Raw genomic sequence first — 9,264 nt, forward strand, 5'->3', positions numbered from 1 at the left:
GCTCAATAGTTGGGAGATAACTGGCTTTCCATCTAGGGAGAAGTTATATCTTTCACCTCACTTTCAAACCAAAAATAAATTTCAGATTTAAAATTTAAGAATAATGGGGGTGCCTGGCTGGCTCAGTCAGTTAAGCATCTGCTTTTAGCTCAGGTCATAATCCCAACGTCCTGGGATGGAGCACCAAGTTGGGCTCCCCACTGAGCAGAGAGTCTGCTTCCCCCTTTCCATCTGCCCTTCCCACCCACTTGTACTCTCTCTCTCTCTCTCAAATAAATAAAATATTTTTAAAAACCCCAATATCATAGTCCACAATGATGTCTGAATAATTTCAAAATGGAGATTTTCTATAGAAGACTGAAGCCACAAAATATAGCCACTTTTTTATTTCATAAAAAGTAAAAAAATCCAGATGGAGAAAGACTCCACAGTCACTTGATAAGCACATATGACAGGCAAAGCAAATTTCTTCTTTAAAAAAAAAAAAAAATTTATTTATTTTTTTCATGATAGAGAAAGAGACAGAGGCAGAGAGAAGCAGGCTCCATGCAGGGAGCCCAATGTGGGACTCAGTCCTAGGACTCCAGGATCATGCCCTGGGCCAAAGGCAGATACTCAACTGCTGAGCCACCCAGGCATCCCCAAATTTCTTCTGATTAGACAGTTTTATAAATTAAGGATAATACCAAAAGTCCAAAAGTAGTCAAGATCTATGCAGACCGAACCTAGAAGAAAAGCAAGTGTTCTTTACTTTGGAAAGGATAATCCATCATCATCTAAGAAATGCAAAGTAAAATGAAACACCAGTATTTATCAGATTAACAATGATCAAAAACTATGATGAGGGATCCCTGGGTGGCTCAGCCGTTTAGCACCTGCCTTTGGCCCAGGGCATGATCCTGGGGTCCCAGGATAGAGTCCCAAGTCGGGCTCCCTGCATAGATCCTACTTCTCCCTCTGCCTGTGTCTCTGCCTCTATGTGTGTGTGTGTGTCTCTCATGAATAAATAAATATTTTTTAAAAAAATCGACTGGACAGTATCTGTTAAAATAAAATAATATATATATATATATATATATATATATATATATATATATATATATATGCCCTTTGGCCAGAAATTTCTCTCCCAAGACTTTGGTTTGTTTGTTTGTTTGTTTGTTTGTTTCTGCCAGGACTTCATCTTTCAGACTGGTATCTATACAAAGACTTTAGCCTAAGAATGTTCCCTACAAAATTGTCTGAAAGCAAAAGGTGATAGAGGTCTTTGACTAGCTAAGTGGTTAACTAAGGTCTTGGTTTGCAAAGTACTTACTGATCTAGCAGGAATTTCCAACCCCTTCTAGGTCAGGTCAGGTGGTGAGTACTAAGCTAGGACCTGAACAAATGCATAGGAGTGAGTCAGATAAGGGAAGGATTCAGTGGAAATGTATTATCCAATGGAAAGTTAAGAGAGTTTGCTCCATTTGAGAAACAACATTCAGTATCACCAGAGAAAAGTTGAACTGCAAGAATAAATAGATCTGACCGTGAATGGTAAAAAGGAAAACGTATACTATGAAATTTGATCTTTAACCCGTGGACAATGGGGAGCCCTTAAAGGGCAAAGGATCAGCATCAGATGTTTCTGAATGTCACATTGCTGAGTGGAAAATTAGTTCTATGGGAATAAATCAGAAGTTAGATCATTTATCCAATGATATTTACTAGTACCTATTGTGTGTTAGACACTGTCTAGTTGCTGTAGAAGAAGAAAAAGATAATTATCCAGGTAAAAGCAGATGGCCCATAGCCTGAGGAATAGTTGAGACTCTCCGGTTTGTACAACAGATGAGTGACCTTGCTATCACCTGAGATAAAGAACTTAGATGAAAGAGCTCATTTGCCAAGTGAAGTGGACACAGTCAGTTTGGGATATACTGAGTTTGAGGTGGAGTGGAGATGTCAGATAGAATCTTGCATGTGTAGGTCCTCAGGAGAAGGCTCTGAACAACATACACATCTGGGAACAGTAAGAGTGTGGATAGTAACTGATTCTTAGGGATTGGTGAGATCTGCCAGTGAGAGTCATTTAACAAATCAAAATTTTTTTAAATAACTACTATGCTAGAGGCCAAAGAATTGTATAAAGACGGTTCCTATCTACACAGAGCTTTCAATCTAGCAAGAAAGACAGGCTCATGCATACATAAAGTTACAAACTGATTTAATGATGCTGAAATAAAAGCACAACTTTAATAATATGATGGAGATACAGAGCATAATAAATGACAGCAATGGATTACACCAAATGCTGCCAAAAATCATCATCATCATCACAGTCCCAGTTCTCCCCAAGGGAGGAGGATATCTACAAGGAGAAAGTTCAGGGCTTTCAGAAAGCTGTGAAATGAATGGACTATATTTCTGAGGGAGTGACAGGCTGGTGTGTACTGAAGGTGTGGATGAGGTCTCTTTAGAAAGAAAGAGCTAAACCTTGGACTTTTTATTAACACTTCAAGCTTTTGCTTCAAGGTTTTTGGCATGCGGCCTCCCAGGGAACATGCAGGACCTGGCCTATGTGTGCTGAGGCTCACAGGTAAAAGTCCAAGTTATAGGAGGCCAGGGCTTGGGAACTGAGGGTCATGTCTAGTTTAACCTAGTCCCAGTACAGCCATGTTAGCCTTTAACTTTAACTACCTGTCCATGTTCACACTGACAAGAGAGCATCGTCCACAATTTGGGATACCCTGCCTCCTTTTCACCATCCCTGGAAACCCTTCCTCCAGATCCTCTCTTCTTGCTGCTGTTCATGACTGCTATAGGAACATCTCCTGAAACAGGGTGGGGGGCCCAAAAGTAGTGGCAAAGTTTTGCTTGTTTGTTTGTTTTAATATTTATTTATTCAAGAGAGACACAGAGAGAGTGGGAGAGATACAGGCAGGGAAAGAAGCAGGCTCCATGCAGGGAGCCCGACGTGGGACCCGATCCTGGGACTTCAGGATCACATCCTGAGCCCAGGGCAGATGCTAAACCACCAAGCCACCCAGGGATCCCAGTAGTGGCAAAGTTAGAGAGAAGGCCCCAGGACCTAAAGACATGGAGTCATTCACTCTCCTTAGAAAAGTTTTTGTTGAGACCCCAACTCTAACATTCTTTCAAATTAAGAGTCATCAGCGCCTTAATCACAAGTCAAATTTTGTTTACTGATTTTCTGAAGACTATCACAACAGAGAGGGCAACTCCAATGCCCTCTTCCCATCTTAGTCACAATAATATTTATCTCTTCTGCCTGAATCAGGAAGAAAGGATTCATCCTCTGTCACCCACAGCCACTTCATAATCCTCATTAGCTGTAGATTCAAGAGAATAACAACAGCAGGACAAACATTTGCTGTTTTTCTGTATTTTCACTTGAACCATCCTAATTCTCTTCTTGGCTCTATGGATGCTGCAAGGTGGGTAGGAGAAAACTAAGAGAGTGCTGTAGGAAATTAAAAAGTACAAAGATTAAAAAAAAAAAGTACAAAGATTAATCATTCAAAATTTTATCTCACTACACTGTATTTTAAAACTCATGTTGAGAGAAATGACCAAAGGGGAGGAAATAAGTGTAAAATTTGTGAAAAACAATAAATATTTATTGAGAAACCCAAATTAGAGACATTTAATGTCTTAGAGCCAGGAGGATGCCTGGATCAGTGAGTTAAGTGTCTGACTTTGGCTCAAGTCAGGATCTCAGGACCCTGAGATCAAGCCCCAAATGGGGCATCCCGCTCAGCGGAGAGTCTTGTCCTTCTGCCCCTCCCCCCACTTGGGTGCATTCTCTCTCTTTCTCAAATAAATAAATAAAATCTTAAAAAAAAAAAATAAAGCCACCTCTGAAAAATATACATAGTATAGGTCTGTTTCCCTTGTCTTTCTCATTCTAAGCCACCATAGTCTGATTTCTTTTCCCAATCCTCTGCAAAACTCCTGCCAATTTCTGCAGTGAACTCTACCTTACCAAATCCAATGGGCACCTCCCTAGCTTCATCCTCCACTAACAGAACTTCCTTTCTTGAAATGCTCTCTTTTCCAGAGAGCTGGTGCCACGTCCTTGGTTTTCTCTCAACCTAACTGCTGCTTTTCTCACTCCTTTGTTGCACCATCCTGTACCTGGCTTGTCATTATTGCAGTAAGGAGTTGAACCTGAACTCTTTTCTTTTACTACACTCTCCCCCTAGATGACCTCATTAAGTGTTCTGGACTTTGCTACCTCCAACAGAATCACTGATTTAGATGTGGAACATCAGTGCTATCAAGTGAAAGTTGTTAGGTTACAAGATATTCACAGGTCCCAAAGTAGGATCCCAAAGATTACTTATTAATTGCAAAGGGTAAAAGAATGTTCCACCAGGGGCACCTGGCTAGCTCAGTTGGTGGAGTGTGAGACTCTTGATCTTGGTGAGTTCAAGCCCCACCTTTGGTGTAGGGATTACTAAAAAGGAAGGAAGGAGGCGGAGGAAAGATGGAAGGAAGAAAGGGAGGGAGGGAGGGAGAGAGGGAAGGAGAAGGGAGGAAGGGAGGAAGGAAGGAACCATCATACCAAATGGTAAAACACCACTAATATTAGGATGACCTTTTGTCAGATGCCTTCTAATATGATACAATATGCATACACAGCACTATCAGTCTAATCAAGTCTCAAAAATAACACTTTACAGAAAATACAAGACTTAGTCCCTGAAGAAAATCATCAGGTAATTGATAATGTCTCGTCAAAAAGCCAATGTGATGAGACAAAAAAAGTATGAATGTTCACATAAAAACTTGCACACAAATGTTTATAGCAGCTTTATTCATAATTGCCAAAACTTGGAAACAGCCAAGATGTCTTTCAGTAGGTGAATGTATAAATAAATTGTGATACACCCAGACAATGGAATTATTAATCAGTGTTAAAAAGAATGAGCTATCAAGCCATGAAAATGCACAGAGGAAACAAATGCATATTACGAAGTGAAAAGAGTCATTCTGAAAGAGTCATTCTGTATACTGTGTGATTCTAACTATATGACGTTCCAGAACAGGCAAAATTGTGGAGACAAAAAGATCAATGGTTGCCAGGAGCTGGCAGAGGAAGGAGAGGGATGAATAGGTGGAACACGGAGGATTTCTAGGGCGGTGAAAATGCTCTGTATGACACCACAAAGATATGCCATTGTATATACATTTGCCCAAACTCATAGAATGTACAATACCAAGAGTTTACTAACGTAAAAGTGTGGACCTCTGGTGATTACAGTGTGTCAGTGTAAGTTCATCAACTGTAACAAATGTACCACTCTTGCGGGTTTGTTGCTAAGGAGGGAGGCTGTGCAAGTGTGAGGGGCCGGGATGAAGTGGGGTAGGGAGGGATATGGAGAATCTCTTTACCTTCCACTCACTTTTCCTGTGAATTTAAAACCACTCTTTAAAAAAGGAGATGAAAAGAGTAAACAAAATGTGGGAACCTTCATGACATACTGATTTTTTAAAAAAGTTATAAAATAAATTTTTGGAACAATTAGAGAAATTTAAATGTAGCTGATATGGAATTGTGAATCTTCTTAAGTGTGACAATGGTCTTGCAGTCATATGAGAGAATTACCTTATTCTTAGAAAATGGATACTGATGTTTTTAAAAGTAAAATGTCATGACATTTAAAAAAAAGTCTTTTTGAAACGTTTCAGAAAAAGCAATTTTTTTTTATTTTTTTAAGATTTTATTTATTTATTCATGAGAGACACAGGGAAACAGGCAGAGACATAGAGGGAGAAGCAGGCTCCCCACAGGGATCCTGATGCAGGACCAGATCCCAGAACTCCAGGATCACAACTTGAGCCAAAGGCAGATGCTCAACCACTGAGCCACCCAGGTGTCCCACAAAAACCAATTTAAGAAATATATAGAGGGGAATCTGAGTGGCTCAGTCAGTTAAGCCATCAACTCTTGATTTTGGCTTAGGCCATGGTCTCTGGGGAGTGAGATTGCACCCTCAGCAGGCTCTATGTGCTCAGCGGGGAGTCAGCTTGAGATGCTCTCTCTGCCCTTCCTCCTGCTTATGTGCTCTCTCTTTCTAAAATAAATACATCTTTTTTTTTCTTTTAAGATTTTATCCATTTATTTATGAGAGACAGAGGGAGTGAGGCAGAGATGGAGGCAGAGACGTAGGCAGAGGGAGAAGCGGGCTTTCTGTGGGGACCCCAATGTAGAACTCGATCCCAGGACCCTGGGATCATGACCTGAGTGAAAGGCAGACACTCAACCACTGAGCCATCTAGATGCCCAATAAATAAATCTTTAAAATAATAAAATATATATAGAGAAAGCAATTATAGTAAAATAGTAACAATTGTTGAATTTGGGTAGAAAGGGTAAGAATGTTCATTAAGCTCTTCTTTTAATTTTTTTGTAAGTTTGAAAATTTTTATAATAAAAAGTTTAAAAAATTCTACATTAGCTAAAAAGTTGCATATGTACAATTTTAGTTCAGTCCTCTCGAGGTTCTGACTCATGTATCCCTCCTTCCTCACACCCTCAGCTGATGGCATTACCACATACTTAGCTGAGAACTGAAGCAGTCAGGCAGGACTTCCACATCTTTCCTTTGTTAAATTTGCCAACCCGAATACATGTGTCCTCATGTTCTCTTGCCTCTACTCCTTGTAGGACATTGTATTATTGTTTGAAATATAGTAATTCCAGGGGGAGGATTATCCTTCTCCTCTCCATTGAAGTCAGGCTGGGCCATGAGACTTGCAGTGTCCCTCCCTTCAGAAGAATTCGACGTTCTTGTCTCTGCAAATGTGAATTGGAATACAGCCCTATTTCTAAACAAGGTCACATTCTGAGGTGCTGGGGATTAGGATTTCAACATGTCACTTTTGGGGGCAAAATTCAACCTGTAACACATCCTATTAGTTTAGTGGATCCTCCCTACTTCATACAAATGTGCTCTAGTAGTAGACCTTTCAAAATCAAACAAAAAAAAAAGAGGCAAAACAAAACTCATAATCCTCCTTGGATCTTAAATCACCCTCCACCCTTCCACACATTCACCTCTTTATTTTTTTTTATTTATATTTTTATTTTATTTTATTTTTATTTTATTTATTTATTTTTTTACATTCACCTCTTTATAGAAACAGTGTTTGGAAGAGTTTTCTATAATACCTAGTTCCCATCCTTATTTTCCAGTCCTTTCTCTCACCCTTCAGTTAAACTTCTGTACCCTTCCTCCACTAACCTACCAATTCCAGTGGCCACTTCAAAGAATTTGGCAGTGTCCCTGGGATAGTGGTGATGGTTGCACAACTCTAAACATATCATCGAAAACCACTGAATTTAACACTTTAAAAGGCTGACTTTTAAGGTGTTTTTTTTTCTGTATTGATTTCCAAATTTCCTTATATAGCATGACAATTAGCTCTCGATTTCTCAGCATCATATATATTTTCTCCCAGCTTGTCTTCTTTTTAAAAAAAGATTTTATCTATTTATTCATGAGAGACACACACAGAGAGAAGCAGAGACACAGGCAGAGGGAGAGGGAGAAGCAGGCTCCCTGCAAGGAGCCAGATGCCCGACTTGATCCCTGGACTCCCATCACGCCCCGAGCTGAAGGCAGACACTCAATCACTGAGCCACCCTGGTGTCCCTCCCAGTTTGTCTTATGACTTGGTTAATTATCACTATTATTGTTGCTGTTGTTATTACACAGATATTCACAAAAATGTACCTGGTTTATGTTGTTGATATTTTCACTTTTGGTTTCTGAATTTCATGATATGCTCATAAAAGGCTACCTCACTCCAAGATTATTGTACGCATTTTCCCCACATCTTAAACCTTTCAAACCTGTTAAGAACTTATTTTAGTATAAGTAGGAATTTATTATTTTTAATGATTAATTTTTTTTAAGATTTATTTATTTATGATAGACATAGAGAGAGAGAGAGAGAGAGGCACAGACACAGGAGGAGGGAGAAGCAGGCTCCATGCCGGGAGCCTGACGTGGGACTTGATCCCGGGACTTCAGAATTGTGCCCTGGGCCAAAGGCAGGCGCCAAACCGCTGAGCCACCCAGGGATCCCCTAATGATTAATTTTTAATTCATTTTTATTCCCTAATAAATTCCTACATGTATATTTGAGTCTATGAGTTAATTAGCATAAAAGTATCTTTCTTACAAACCTGGGGGGGTTAGGAGAAAGATCAGGTTTGGAGGGACAAGATGATGAATTAATATTAAATTTACTTTAAAAAACTTTCTTGGGCCTGTGAGTTGGATATACCAGTGGAACATACTGGTAAAGATGCCTTTTAGGCATGTGGAAATCGGAAGCCATAGCTTGAGAGAGAGTTTGGGACAGAGCCATTCAAGTGGGAATAGGAATCACAGAGATAGGAAAACAGCTAGAATGGTGGAATCCAAGGTAATTTTTAAAAGAGTGTTACAAGCAAGAGGAAGTTGTAAAAAAGAAGAAATAAAAACCTTTGTTCTTGCCCTTGGGGTATCATTATAACTAAGAGATATATCTCTTAACCTTGAAAAAAATGTGTGCATATCCCATCAAGGAAAACAATTTTGATTTCTTAGGTCCTAATGAGTTTAAAAATGTAAATACTGTCCAAGTAGTTCATCATTTGTACTGTAACTGAACTTGGGGGGTTCACCTCTTGGGGTGTATTAAATTGAATACAACCCAAAGAAGTGTTGAAAACAAGTAACTTTTTATTACTTCTTACAAGTTAAGAGACAAGGATAGCTTTCAAAGCACTATCTCCCCATGGGGTTAGTAAATGAAGCTTTTATTCGGTGTATTAGGGGGCAGGGAGCTTCCATGTACATTAAAGAATGTATACATATTCTATTACTTAGGCACTTTAGTTTACGCATGCCTAGCTCATCAACATGCTAGAGCATACATACTGAATGTTCAAAAAAATGGCAGAAAACATCACCCACTGAAGATCATCTTAGTATTGTAATGAGCTAAGGGTAACTTCAGGATAGCAGAGGTAAGTTCTGTGCAGGTCCTCAGCTCCAAATTAGTTCAGAATGGCTCATTCACAGGGCTATCAGGAAAATACCTAGCCAGGTGTCTCCTTGGCAGGAAATACTGGTCTGGCAAAGCAAAACATTCATACCCTGCTTTTGTCCCTATTCCCTCTCTTCCCTTCTGCTAATAACTTTCAGCCCTCTGATCTGAGTAACTTCCAAATGTAGCCTAGGTCACAGTACCAATGCAATGGCTAAC

Source organism: Vulpes lagopus, chromosome 3 (genome assembly GCF_018345385.1).
Source record: "Vulpes lagopus strain Blue_001 chromosome 3, ASM1834538v1, whole genome shotgun sequence".
Taxonomy (NCBI): Eukaryota; Metazoa; Chordata; class Mammalia; order Carnivora; family Canidae; genus Vulpes; species Vulpes lagopus.